The sequence below is a fragment of the Pelodiscus sinensis genome, chromosome 1 (genome assembly GCF_049634645.1).
Source record: "Pelodiscus sinensis isolate JC-2024 chromosome 1, ASM4963464v1, whole genome shotgun sequence".
NCBI lineage: Eukaryota > Metazoa > Chordata > Testudines > Trionychidae > Pelodiscus > Pelodiscus sinensis.
In genome coordinates this window covers 279385672-279399292 of record NC_134711.1, presented here as the reverse complement: position 1 = coordinate 279399292, position 13621 = coordinate 279385672, and positions in this window count along the sequence as shown.

Below are 13621 nucleotides of genomic sequence, written 5' to 3'. Positions count from 1 at the left end.
AGTACACTGATTCCAAATTGGCAACCCTAGGTACCACAATACAAATTGTAAACACTAATTAAATTAATGAATCACATTACCAATTAGAGCATAAGAATGGTCATACTGACTCAAAACAATGGTCCACCTAGGTCAATATCTTGTCATTCCAGTGCCAGATGCTTCAGAGGGGATGAACAGAACTATGCAAGTGATCCATACCCATCATTCAATCACAGTTTCCAGCAGTTAGACATCCAGCGCACGGAGTTGTGTCCCTGACTATCTTGTCTAATAGCCATTGATGATCCGTGAACTTATTTAATTATTTTTTAAACACAATTATATTTATGGCCTTCACAACATCCCCTAGTAACAAGTTCCACCGGTATATTGCACGTTATCTGAAGAAATACTTCCTTATGTTTATTTTAAATGTGATGCCTATTAATTTCATTGGGTGACCACCAGTTCCTATGTTATATCAAATACAGTAAAAGTGGCGAGGAGTCCTGTGGCACCTTATAGACTAACTGAAGTGTAGGAGCATAAGCTTTCGTGGGCAAAGACCCACTTCGTCAGATGCATGTAGTGGAAATTTCCAGAGGCAGGTATAAATATGCAGGCCAGGATCCGGCTGGAGATGAAGAGGTGGATCCAATCAAGGAGGATGAGGCCCACTTCTAGCAGCTGATCTAGAGGTGTGAATTCCAAGAGAAGAGAAGCTGCTTTTGTAGTTAGCAAGCCATTCACAGTCTTTGTTTAATCCAGAGTTGATTGTGTCAAACTTGAAGATGAACTGTAGCTCAGCAGTTTCTCTTTGAAGTCTGGTCCTGAAGTTTTTTTGCTGCAGGATGGCTACCTTTAGATCTGCAATTGTGTGTCCAGGGAGATTGAAGTGTTCCCCTACAGGTTTTTGTATGTTACCATTCCTAATATCTGATTTGTGTCCATTGATTCTTTTACGCTGAACTACAGTTCATATTTATATCTGCCTCTGGAAATTTCCACTACATGCATCTGACGAAATGGGTCTTTGCCCACGAAAGCTTATGCTCCAACACTTCAGTTAGTCTATAAGGTGCCACAGGACTCCTCGCCGCTTTTGCTGATAATTTTTGTATCCCTTCTCTGCATTGTTGCCAGTTCTAATATTTCTGTTTTAGATAGGGTGACCAGAACTGTATTGCAGTAGTCAAGGCGGGGCACACAATGGAGCTGCATTCTGGCTTTATGATATTTTCTGCCTCATTCTCTAACCCTTTCCTAATGGTTCCTAACATAGTTAGCATTTTTTGCAAATGCCACTAAGTTTACAGAGAACTTTCCAAAATGATTCCAAGATCTCTTTTTTTAGTAGTAACAGCTAATTTAGTATAATTGGTATGTATAATTGGTATTGTGTATATTATTTTGCATTCCTCAACATTGAATTTCATCTGCCATTTTATTTCGGAATAAAATTTTTCAGTTTTCTGAGATCGTTTCCTAAACTCTTCGCATTCAGCTTTGACTTAACTATTGTAAGTAATTCTGTATTTTCAGCGAACTTTGTTACCTCACTGTTTTTCCTTTTTCTAGATCATTTATTAATATTTTGAACATCCCCAGTGCTAATACAGATCCCTAGGTGACCACATAGTTTACCTCTCTCTACTATGAAAACTAACCATGTATTCCAATCATTTGTTTCCTATCTTTTAACCAGTTATTGATCCATGAGAGAACTTTTCCTCTTACCCCATGACTGTACACTTTGCATGAGAGCCTTTGTCAAAGACTTTCTGAAACTCTGACTACATTATATCCATTGAATCACCCTTGAACACATTTGTTGAACATATTAGTCTGATCTTGGTAAAACAAAAAGAAGCAGTCATGTAGCACTTTAAAGACTAACAAGATAGTTTATTAGGTAATGAGCTTTCGTGGGGCAGACCCACTTCTTCTGACATTATCAAACAATTCTAATAGATTTAGTGAGGTCTGGTGTCTCTTTACAAATATTTTGTTTGTTCTTTCCCAACATACTGTGTTTATATATGAAAATTCTGTCCTTTAATATGGTTTACCAAATTTCCTGGTACTTCAGATAAGTTTAATGATTTATAATTACCAGTATAGTTGCTGGAGCCTTTTTTCAATATCAGGGTTTCATTAGCTGTCCATCATTCATTTATTACTAAGACTGATTTGAGTGATAGGTTACATACCACTATTAATAGTTCTGCAACTTCATATCTGAGTTCCTTCAGAACTCTTGGGTGAATACCATCTGGTCCTGATGACTTATTACTGTTTAATTTATCAATTTTTTCCAAAACCACTTCTATTGACACCTAAATCTGGGCCATTTTCTTAGTTTTGTCAGCTAAAAAAAATGGCACAATTGCGAAGAATCTCCCTCACATGCTCTGTGGTGAAGACTAATGCAAAGAATTCATTTCACTATTCCACAAAAGCCTAGTTTTGCTTGAGTGCTTCTTTAGCACCCCAGTTATCCAGTGGCCCTACTGATAGCTAGGCAGGCTTCCTGCTTTTGATGTTCTTTTTTAAAAAATGCTGGATCTTTTTGTGTCTTTTGTAAATTGCTCTTCAAATTCTTTTTGGCCTGTGTAATTCTACTTTTGCACTACACTTGCCAGAGTTTATGATCCTTTTTATTTTTGTCATTAGTATTCAACTTCCAAATTTTAAAGGGTGTCTTTTTGTCTCTAACCACCTCTTTTATTCTGTTGTCTAGCTTTGGCAACTTTTTTTTTTTTGGTCCTGTCACTGTTTGTATTTTAACATGGTACCTTGAATAATGCTAGTATAATAATAAGAGTGTATTTCTAAATAATTTTCTAATTTTTAGTCATCTGTGAACTTCAAAAACACTGGAAATTCTTTTGCCAGGGCATTCCAATCTTCTCTCCTCCACAGACCTGCCCTGCTGTATTGCTAGGAAAAGAAAGAAGGAAGCAAACTAGCTGTCTTCCCTTTTCTGAGCAATAGCTATATTATCCCCTTAGATGATCACCCAGCAACAGGACTTCTTTAAAGAAAGCTACCCAGTTAACCTGTCCCCTAGAATTCTTCACTTCCCATCACTTCCAAGGCACTCTGCAGTTTGGCGGGAGACTCAGTAATCTTGTGGAGAAATGAAGGTTTAATCTGGTATATTACACCTCTCCCCATAACCAGAATGACATTTACATCAACTATCATAACCATTAAAAAAAAAGAAGCTAACTTTCTCCAAAGACAGGCTCCCATAACCAAGTGAAGGGTAATAGTCAAATTCCTCATATAAATTCATTAGGGATCACAACCTGCTGGTCATGCTCATGAGCTGCACTAATATTTCAGAGATAGACACCACTTCAAAACCCTAAAATAGACAGAAATTTGTATCCGCATCCACATCTGTATCGACAAAAATAAACCACAGATATCCGCATTCACACCTGCAGACACGGATACCCATGGACATTATCAGATATCTACAGGGTTCTTGATACTTATAGAATCATTGAATACTAGAACTGGAAGAGACCTCGAGCGATCAAGTCCAGTCCCCTGTGCTCATGGCAGGACCAAGCATCATCTAGACCATCCCGGATAGATGTCTATCCAATCTGCTCTTAAATATCTCCAGAGATGGAGATTCCACAACCTCCCTAGGTTATTTCAGTGTTTAACCACCCTGACTATTAGGAAGGTTTTCCTAATGTCCAACCTAAACCTCTCTCGCTGCAGTTTAAGCTCATTGCTTTTTGTCCTATCCTCAGAGACCAAGGAGAACAATTTTTCCTCCCTCCTCCTTGTGACACCCTTTTAGATACCTGAAAACTGCTATCATGTCCCCTCTCAGTCTTCTCCTTTCCAAACTAAACAAGCCCAGTTCTTTCAGTCTTCCCTCATAGGTCATGTTTTCTAGCCTTTTAATCATTTTTGTTGCTATTCTCTGGACCTTCTCCAATTTTTCCACACCTTTCTTGAAATGTGGGGCCCAGAACTGGACACAATAGTTGAACTGAGGCCTAATCAGTCCAGAGTAGAGCGGAAGAATGACTTCTCATGTCTTGCTCACAACATTCCAGTTAATCCATGTTTGCTTTTTTTGCAACAGTGTCACATTGTTGATTCATATTTAGCTTGTTGTAAACTATGACCCCTAGATACCTTTCTGCAGTACTCCTTCCTAGACAATCACTTCCTATTCTATATGTGTGAAACTGATAGTTCCTACCTAAGTGGAGTACTTTACATTTGCCCTTATTACACTTCATCCTATTTACTTCAAACCATTTCTCTAGTTTGTTCAGATCATTTAGAATTATGACCCTATCATCCAAAGCACTTGCAAACCCTCGCAGCTTGTTATCATCTGCAAACTTAATAAATGTATTCTATATGCCATCATCTAAATCATTAATGAAGATATTGAACAGAACTGGTCCCAAAACAGAGCCCTGCTAAACTCTACTTCTTATGCCCTTCCAGCATGATTATGAACTGTTAATAACTACTCTCTGAGAATGGTTATCCAGACAGTTATGCACCCAGCTTATTGTAGCCCCATCTGGGTTGTATTTCCCTAGTTTATTGATAAGAAGGTCATGTGGGACCAAGTATCAAATGCTTTACTAAAGTTTACATATATCACGTCCACAGCTTCTCCTTTATCCACAAGGCTTGTCATCCTATCAAAGAAAGCTATCAGTAGATTGGTTTGACATGATTTGTTCTTTACAAATCCATGCTGTCTGTCACCTTATTATCTTCCAGTTGTTTGCAGATGAATTCCTTAATTACTTGCTCCATTATTTTCCCTGGCACAGAAGTTAAACTTACTGGTCTGTAGTTTCCTGGGTTGTTCTTACTTCCCTTTTTATAGATGGGCACCGCATTTGCCCTTTTCCAGTCTTCTGGAATCTCTCCCTATTTCCATGACTTTTCAAAGGTGGTAGCTAAAGGCTCAGATACCTCCTCTACCCACTTCTTGAGTATTCTAGAATGTATTTCATCAGGCCCTGGTGACTTGAAAATGTCTAACTTTTCTAAGTAATATCCGTATGCACATCCATATCCACAAAAATTAGCAGCGAATATCTACATTCACATCCGCAGATGTGGGTACCGTGGATATATCACACATTTGGGAATTACAATTTCATCATGTACAATGGGACATAAAATATGATAAAACTATTGTGCCTTTGCATTTTAAGTACTAAGAGCAAAAGGAGTCCTTTAAGAACAATTAGCTGCCTTCACTCTATCCGTATTATTAGGATTCAGCTGTACTATGTCTTTACCACTTGATCACAGAACTGATTTAACAACACCCCATCTTGAATCTTTCCAGGCAGAGATGATGGAGCTTTATGAAAATTGAGGGGACAAGACTCTACCCCATCCATAGCCCTGCCCCTTTCACCTGAAGCTCTTCCCCTGGCTAAGTTGGAAACCAGAGCAGGCTGGGAGCTGTGAATCCTCCATGTTACCCACCAGCTCTGTGATTCTTCGGGAACCAGAACATGGCTACAAAACTCATTAATACAATAACAATAGGATAGATGGGATTATATGGAGACTGGATGCCTTTTCATTGTCAAGGGCTCTCTCATAATGTTGCTTGGTCCAAAGTCCCGACTGAGTACTGGCGTTCCAGGACTGAAGGGTCAGGTGTTCAGACATGAATCTCACCTGCGTGAGTGGGAGGCATGATCCATTCAGCCAGGTCTGGGAGGATCTTTCCACCTGGGAAGTCGATTGCCACCATCCCGAAGGGTTAACTGACAGCATACTTGGAATCAGGAGCACCCACCGCATCAACTGCATGCTGGAGGGCTAGTCTCATTTACGCAAGTGTGCCTGAGGAAAACATTGCAAAGTGACATCGTTAGCAGGGAGGACCCACCACGTAGCCCCGGAGCCCTGGGCGATGGTTTCTGCAGCCACCATAGAAGCGGAGTCTCCCGGGCAGGGTAGTATCCAAACCCTCTGCCCAACCTCCTCCACACCCTTAGGTGTACTTTCAGCAGGAGGCGGGGTTCTAGGACCACCCTCACCCTTAATAGTGAGGGGTACTGCCTGCTATTAAGCGAGAGTTCAGATTACTACAGGCTTGCCCCAACACTGGCTCCCACGAATTTGCCAATTACTCTGAGCCTAGTGCCATGACCAAACTGCTAGGCCATTGGCCACTGCCCAGGAATCTGTGTAAAGGAGGCATGTTTTGACCCCCAGCTCTATTGCCTGCTTGCATGCCTGGTGTATAGCCACTAATTCTACTAGCTGGCTGGACCCTTCTGTGCCTTCTTTAATCATCTGTATGTTCCAGGTCTGCTGTAGGGCAGCAGCTCGCCATTTCCGGGCACCCCCTCATATCGGGCAGACCCGTCAATGAAGCAGGTAAACTGTTTCTGCTCAATTGTCAGAGCACTGTAAGGAGAGCCCCACACTGCTATTTGTTGCAGCGGAGGAGGCTGCTGTGGGCTGGGCCGTTCACTCTTATCTCCCTCTGGAAGCTGTGCTATTAACTCATGCAAGTGGGAAACCCCTGTGGGTCCAGGCTTAGCTCTCTCCTGGATGTACCACCTCCACTTTAACAGAGTGCTGGCCATAGCTCGACCTGACCGGGGAGCAGCTGTATTTCGCACCCAGCTCATGATAGGGGGTTCGGGGTGCAGCAACACCTGCCGATCCTGAGTGTCATGCTCAGTATCTAATAATGCCAGATAGCAAGTCAGCACCTGCTTCTCAAAGGAAGCGTAACTAGCACTAGCCCCTTTCAAAGTCTTGCTCCAGAATCCTAAAGGGACCCGACGCCCTTGCTGCATTTGCCACAGGCTCCAGGAAGCTTGGTTTCCCTGGGCGGAGACTTGCAATTCTATAGGACCCAGTTCCCATGGCCCCAAGGCGAGGGCAGTTGCTACTTCTGCCTTTGCTTGTTGAAAAGCTTCCTCCTGTTCATTCTCCCATGTAAAGGTAACCTTTTTCCTGCTGACCTGGTACAAGGGTCTTAGAATGGCCTGCAGGTGGGGGATAAAGCCCCTCCAATAACCCAGTAAACCAGTAAAGCGCTGCGTTTCCTCTTCTGAAGAAGGCCAAGCTGCACTTAAAATCTTAATCTTTGCAACTTCTGGCATGACATGCTGCTTTCCTGCCCATACTATGCCCAGGAATTTGACATTCTCACTGGGGCCTTGAATCTTATATCTGTTAACCGCCCACCCACGTTCCTTAAGGTGGTTCAGGATAGCGTCCAAAGCTACTGCTATCTCCTCTTTGGAGTCTTCCTGGATCAACACATCATCAATATACTGCAGGCAGTGGATACCGGAAGGCAGAGAGGGATGGATTTGATCTAAGTCTCGGGCAATCAACCCATGGCACAGAGTGGGGGAGTGCAGATACCCCTGTGGCAGCCGGGTGAACATATACTGCCAGCCATCCCAGGTAAAAGCGAACTGATCTTGTGACTCAGGAGCTAAGGGGATAGAAAAGAAAGCATTTGCAAGATTTATCACTGCTTTCCAACTTCCCCCAAACTGGGCAGCTTGTTCCAATAGAGTGACTATGTCCGGTACAGCGTCCGTGAGCGTGGGTGCTACTAGGTTCAGGTTCCGGTAATCAATAGTCATATGCCAGCTGCCATCTGTTTTCTTAACAGGCCAAATAGGACTATTGACAGGTGACACTGCAGGGCGGATTACACCCGCTTGTTCCCGATCCTTAATGGTGGCGGTAATTGCTGCTGTTCCCCCTGGGATACGGTATTGCTTGGCATGCACTGGGCGAGGGGGTGGAGGTACAACCACCAGTTCCCACTTAGCATTTCTCATGGTCAGTGCCCGGACATGAAATGAAAAGTGTCTGCCTATCAGGGAGAGTTGCAAGCCCTTTAACACATTCATGCCCAGAATGTATTCACCTCCGGTGTTTGCAATTACAACAGGACGGGGGGGGGGGGGGGGCGGGGGGGAGAGATCTCCAATTTCCAATCTTAGGGTAGTTTTAACTGCAGGAAGGTCAGGGCCTCCCAAACCTTGGATTACAATGGGCTGTCCCCTCCGTGGGTTAGGGGTCACTTCTGCCCCAGTGTCCACTAGAGCAGTTACTCTGTGTGGGGTCTGTCCTGCACAATAAATGGTCAGGGGAACAACATATTTCTACCGCCTTTGCTTCAAATTATCTTTATGAGAGTCCCCCAAATCACCTTCCTTCTCCTGGAACTTCAGTGGACATAGGATCATTGGCAAAACTCCTCTATCTCATTTTTCAGACAGCTCCATCTTCTCAGCTCCATCTACTCGTGGAGGTGTACCGGTAGTTCGGAATAGGAATCCTAGTCCGAACTACCTAGTTCGAGCCCTGTGTAGCTGCGCTACACAGGGTTCGAACAAGCGGGGATTTAAAAATGGCGGCTCCCCGCTTATGCAAATGAAGCCCGGGAAATTCAAATCCCGGGCTTCATTTGCAAGTGCGGTATGCATACATTACCCTCCTAGTTCGAACTAGGAGGGTAGTGTAGACATACCCTGGGAGACAAAGAACCACACAAGCCCTCTGCCACCCAACACCTCCTAGCTTCTGGAGTCCTCAGTTCCCCAGCATCATTTACCCACCAGGAAGCCTTAATATTCACCTGTTCCCTCAGCCCCAGAAGCAGTCACTTAGCTGCCTTCCCCCACTTCCCACTGAGACTCTCCCTCACAGTTACAACCCCAGATAGCCTTGAGCAAACAGCCAGCAGCTGCCAAGTTTTTATGCAGTTTCATATCCTACTCCTTCACTTCTCAAGGCAGAGCATGTTGACTATAGGCCTAAATTACCTTATATTTAGATCTAAACTTATTAACTACTTTGCCTAAAATATCACAAGTGGAGCAGCACAAAATCTGGTAACATCAGCCTTATTTCCTCACTACAGATCTTGCCTGGATACCAACCACTCTGCTTCACTTTGGTACATTTGCTATTAAGGAAGTTTCTGAGCCTTCTCCACTTTTTCTTCCACCTCCTGCAGATAATCATGCTATGAGAAAAAAGATCTGCCCCTTAATGAATATACTCTCTCCAGTTAGACCTCATCTACTGGTCATAACTGCAAGTTTTGCCATAATAAATAGGGGTAGTGTGAAAGAATACATCAAAATAAATGTTTCTTTTCTATATGAACAGATTAAGTCCTCTTGTCAAGTGTTGTGCAAAATTGTGTTATTGCATAGCTGCTTTAAAATATGTTTTAGAGTTGTTTGATTTTCATGTTTAATGAAAGGTCATTAGGGTGAATGAAAGACATGATCTGACCATTTTAACTGGGGCTTTATAAAACGGCTGCTCAAAAGAAGGATTTCATTATGAGTCACTTCATGACTTTTCTGCAAAATCACTTGGCCCCATTTTATTCCCAGAGAATTAGAAGAGAACTGAAAGTTTACTGTAGTTTTCGTATACATTTTTCATTATATTTTTCAGCACATAAGAGGAAATTCCTACTTTTTAATATATATTACTAAGGCTGATTTGGACTTAGCTTTACCTGTTCTTGCTCTCCTTCTAAGTCAAATGTACTAGACAGGACACTGAGATTGTCAGAAATTGGTATATATTTTTCATTTTTCTGGCCTGCCAAGCATGTCAGGTCAGATTCTTTTTAGCTCCCAAATTGTTTTCTGATCTTCTATAATAGCATTGCATCGCATTTTGTCTGAGAAAAGGGAGACTTTAGAAAGGTCATCTGATAGGCCTTGACAGGCACATTTTTAATGGGAAATCTCCCAACTTGTCTGAGTTCTGGAGGCACTTATCCTTTGACCTTATGCTGAAAAACACACCTAAGTACCTATATCGCTATAATGGTTACCATTGTTGTGATATGCTTACATACCCTATTCCTTAAAGCCGACAAAAAGTGAGCAGATTTTTTAAATCTTTTAAATCTATCTGGTATTATTTTTCACATACCAATAAGTCTACTTTTTTCTATAACATAAATAGATTCTGTACATAGGTACAATAATTAAAGCGGAGGGAAAATGCATGTACAAGCCTTACTTGTTAAAGAGCATGTATGCAAACCTTAATCACAATGGTGGCCATTGATATGAGTATAACATCACACTATTAATATGAGTGAGTGACCTCTGATATAAATAAGGGTCTGCAGCTGAGCCAATAACGAGTAAATGAAAGGCCATGTGATTAGAGGCTAAGCCAGGTTAGAAAATTTCCATTCTTCTTACCTTGGAGGATAGGTTGTGGCTCCAGGTTGCAGCTCCATAGTTACGGTGAGCTAAGTTTTTCATTTAAAGCAAGTACTGATTTTCTTTTATGTATAAAGAGTTCAGCACATCCTCCCCAAAATCATTTCACTTTCTGTCTGAATGAATCTATCTAGAACCCACACTTGATTAGGTATCTGGGGCATTTTTCTGACAATAATGACCTCTGAGACTTTATTATTTTTTGAAAATCAGTACAACATTTGCTCTGTTTTAAACCTTTTGTATTTCCTCAGATCGCCTTGAATTTTCAAAAACATTTACCCATCATTTAAGTTAGCTGATTCATTAAATATTCTCAGAGGTGTGTGTTATTTGGCATTGGTATGATCAAATTTCATAAGTATTTATTTGGCTATTTTTCTTTTGTTTAACTTGTCCAACTCTGTTTAAATGGCTCTTTTAGTAGACATCATACTTTCACTTGGCTAAATAGTTCTTTTCTTACTTGTCTTTTTTTTCTTAAATGTGAAATGTTTTGGATCTATTTGAAAATGCTGTATTCTGTAACCTTTTCCAATAGGAGATAGCATTCGGTCAGTAATCAAAGAACAATGGCATATCCTCAGCAGAGATCCTAGGCCCCAGGATGTTTCATTTGTCTACATTTTATACACAAATGAGGCAAACAAAATCAATTGTTTTGGTTCATATGTATTATAATATAGCTAGTCAAATGCTTCCTTAGATTTGGCATAGCACCACTATTGGGTACTTCAAGCACAGGAGATGTGCCCAGTGCAATAATATATGTTAAATAAGTACTATTCATTACCTCCCAACAGACAAGGAATTTAAAATCCATCAATTCATCACATGTGAGGCAGATTATATGATTTACATGTTAAAGTGCCCCAGTGGAGTAATTTGCATAGGAGAGACTACTGGGACACCAAAACAAAGGATTAGTGAGCATGACAAGAGTGCTATTAGCATAGAGAATGCAGAGCCTCCTGCAGCCCACCCTTTCAAACCCTTTAAATAGATTCATCAGTCATGAATACATGGGTCTTGATGGGTTTCCCAGACTCACAAGGGACTGAGCAGAAAGACTTCAACTTAAGAACCAGAAGACAGTATGACTCTCTAAGGAGATAAACAAGGGGTGGGCCAATAGACATTATTTAGGTGTTGTAGTTAGAGACAGGAATGAACAGTCAGATCTCCCTGGCTCTAGCCTCAGCTCTATCACTCACTGTGTAATGACATTAGAAATATCATGTAACCTCTCTGTTCCATATGAAAACAAATATACAGGTTGAAGCTCTGAAATCCGGCACCCTCTGGGCCAGATATAGCTGGACCAGAAAGCTTGACTTGGAGCAGAGGCTAGTCAAGGTCAGGATTGAAGTCCTGGCCGGCAGCAGCAGATCTGGCCACCAGGAGCACAGCCTGGCCGCATGGTGGGGGGCATGGCCCTGGCTGGTACTGGTGGCAGTAGGGCTGGTGCAGCATGGAGCATAGCCCCAGCCAGGGCCGGAAGCAGATCCCAGTGGCTGGAGCTGGTGCCTTGGAGCAAGGCTGATGGCCGAGAGGGGAGCATTGATGTCCCCTGGATCAGCCAACTCCCTGAATTGGGACTGCTCAGGTCCTGAGGGTGCTGGACCAGGGAGGTTCAACCTATAATAATATTGACTAACTTCATCAGGGTGTATGTAGTCTTCATTAATGTTTGTACAGGGCACTAAAGTCCTTAGATGAAAGCACCAACTATATTTCTTTAAAATTGTTGAGCTCTATGACAAACTTTTCAGCTATTTGCAAGAATCTCTGGGTGAAATCTATGGCTGGACATCAGTCTTGATGCTTTTTCATTTAAAATGTATAATTCTATACATGAAAATTACAGTATTATAAATACAGTATTTTTCCATGAGTCCCCAGTTTTAAAATTCATGTCTTGTAATCTCTTATTCTGTACTGTCTCTTTCTTCTTTAACTGATTTAGTTATTAGGTACTTTTACTATGTCCCTTTACTCTATGGCAATTTACAAATGAGATATTCAACTAAAATATGCTTACTATGTGTTCTGCAGAGGGACTACAATACCCAATGTAATGGTTGTACATTCTTTAATATACTTCTTTCTTGTACTGTTCATTCCACAACTCCCACATGCAAATGTATTCTGTTTATTTTTATTTGGAACTGACGAAACATCTGGCCTGAAAACACTTTCTGTCAGGTATTTCAAGTGTTTCAATTTTGAAATTATTTTCAAGGCCTCAGTGGAATGAGGAACACTTTTGTGCAGTAGAAAAATCAACTTCACAAATAAGGTAAATGAAATCTAAACCAGCTAACCAAGCCTTTTATCCTAATAGATTTTTTCCCCCTGCCTCATAAAGCCTTACCAGGCATTGTGGTGAGTGTTGGAGATATGCTACAGCAATACTAGTGATTTCAGTGTCTTCTTCCTATAGATGTATTCCTTTTTCCTTTGACTGCTCTTAAGATCTTAGCATTATGGCACTTACTACAGCTATGAAATACCTTGTTCTCTCAAATGTATTATCCACTGATATAAAGACTTAGCACAGGCATAGCTTTATGAATGAGTGGTTCTACTGAAGTCAAGTTTTTTTTCAGAATCAGATATGTATTATTTCTGAAATTATACAGGTATATATATAAATATATATTCAGGTATACATATAAATTTAAGATGCAAAAATAGAATAAAACTCAACTGACTCTTGTTTTCTAGTGAGCAACACGTGTAGTATATTTGAATGGCGTCTTTTGATCTTTTAAGATGGCATTATCAAATTGGTTATCACGATGGAGGAAAAAGCTACTATTTATTGAGCTAACCTAATTGAATTTAATTGGTTAGCAAAATACTTTTTAATTTAAAACAATATAAACCTTTTCTTTATTGCTTTCCCTGCATTGTGAACACAAGTTAATTGAGAACATGTTTCTAGTAAGAGGGCATAGTCACATTTATAGAGGAAACACAATGAAAATTTAATCTGTATCTGAGATACTTTGACCTTTCAGACTTGCACAGTATTTATTATTTTATGTTGAGAAACTCTCCACATTCATCTGTTTCACTTTAAATATTTACACAGTGAAATATTTACACTGTGACTTTCATGGGTCCATATTCAGGTGTATTATTCGTGCACTATTTGTGCAGGTGGCATTCTTTGCCCATCTTCTCACCTTTTTCAAGGTGTTGTCTCCTCCCACAATTAAAAAGTAAAGGCTTTTCCCTTTTACTATTATTTATTAATAATATATTGTAAATTATATTTAATAATTATTCTTAATAATTATTCTATTTTGGTATGACAAATATTTACTGTATAATTATCTCTTTTTAATATCTTATTATCCCATCCTTCCACTTTTCAT